Source organism: Myotis davidii, unplaced genomic scaffold (genome assembly GCF_000327345.1).
Source record: "Myotis davidii unplaced genomic scaffold, ASM32734v1 scaffold120, whole genome shotgun sequence".
Classification (NCBI taxonomy): domain Eukaryota; kingdom Metazoa; phylum Chordata; class Mammalia; order Chiroptera; family Vespertilionidae; genus Myotis; species Myotis davidii.
The window spans coordinates 3,514,360-3,516,082 of record NW_006294778.1 but is presented as its reverse complement, the minus strand read 5'-3'; the positions used below and the strand labels follow the sequence as shown (position 1 = coordinate 3,516,082).

The following is a 1,723-nucleotide window of genomic DNA, read 5'->3' as shown; positions in this document are numbered from 1 at the left end:
ACCAAACACCCATCATTTCTGACACAGTAGCTTTGGAGTGAGGCCAAGAATTTTCATTTCTAACAAGTAGCTGACCCTGCTGATCAGAGGACCACACTTTGAAAACCATGGGTCTAACATATCAACAACAGTCCTGCCTCTGACCTTTGGCACTGCCTGGAACATCTCTAACTCAAAGAGCCTCAAAAAATAAAAGTTAACAAATGAGTAGTACATGGAAAAGGTAGTGGCAAATGGCAACAAGCTAAGAAAACACGGATTATGCATCAAGTCTATGGTGTCTTAATTGCTTGGAGAACTGAATAATTCCTTCAGTTTATGACTCAAATATCTTATGATCAGTGACACAATCCTTGACCTATGGAAGGCAGCAATGTCACCCTGCCTCCCCAAAGAAAGGCCAAACTACCAAAGGACTTGTATGCATGCATATTAGCATAACCAATGGACACAGACACTGGGGTGGTGGGGGCTTGCCTGGGGTGGGAATGTCTGGGTTGGGGGTGGGGGTCAATTGGGGTAAAAGAAAACATATGTAAAACTTTAGACAATAAGAAAAAAAAAATGGAGGAGGAACCAGACAACTAAGTATCATTAGAATAGTGCTCATTCCCTAAGAATGTATATGCTATAAGAGATTGAGTACTCTGTTTTAACAATGGACTGTTTTAGTATCATGTTCCTGGCAAAACAATTTTTAAAAGATAAATTAACACATTTCGTACCGCTCAGGAGTTTGCTCGTGTTTCGCGCGCCATCTGTTAAGGACCGCTCACGAGTGTTCTCGTTTTTCACGCCCATGGAAAAAGGAGCGAATCTAGATACTTATGTAAATTTTGTTTGGTCCCTCTTCATAGAGGAAAATGTTTTACGCAGTACCATACGTTTAAAAAGTAATTGTTTAATTGTTTTTGTAAATAAAAATGTTATAATTATTGAAAAACAACACCTAAAGTGCATTATGATGATTTAAATAACGTGCAGTTTGCCCAAAAACGTGAGGTCCCTGGCATATGTCTTAGAGATTTCTATGAGGTACACAATGTGTTAAGAACTGCTACATAGTTAAAACTGAAAAATAAAAAAGAAATTAAAAATAAAAAGAAAGTCAAGGGTAGGACAATGTTAATGGAACCTGACAAGTAAATTATTAACGTGTCAGTCTTCTTTAAAAAGAAGAATATTAGCATATTTTCTGATCAGTTAGATATAACGTTTTCTGTACAAATAACTCATAATTTGGTTGTCATGTAAGCGTGAGTCTGCACACTCGTGTTTTGCTTTTGTACGAAAGTTGGATTTAGAAAATAAAATTATTTGAATTATTCAACACTAAAAAAAAGAAAGGCCCAACTCGATCACTCTGCAGTAAAGGCTACGACTGATACACTAAGCTCCTAATCAGCTTTGGAATTCTCTCTTAAATATGAACACACAAACAGACATGACCAGACGTTTGAGGAAAATACCTAATATAAAATACAGATGCCAAAACAACTAAAGTTCAAATTAAAAAACAGTAAATTCAGCCCGACCAGTGTGGCTTATGCAGGAGGCAGCTGATCAATCACTGATGTTTTGATCTCTCCCTCTCTCATCCTTGAGGTTTCTATCTCTCCCTCTCCCTTCCTCCCTCTGAAATCAATAAAAACCTTTTTTTGTTTTAAGAAAGAGTGAACTCACCTTTATTCAGTTTTAATGGTAACGTGATCAAATTAAACAT

The 1,723-nt window shown here is 36.9% G+C and overlaps 1 protein-coding gene across 1 annotated transcript in view; it reads right to left on the bottom strand.

Moving 5' to 3' along the window:
- Positions 1 to 1,723, bottom strand: part of SLC41A2 (solute carrier family 41 (magnesium transporter), member 2) — a 61,057-nt gene that overhangs the window by 47,400 nt on the left and 11,934 nt on the right. The window lies entirely within an intron of this gene.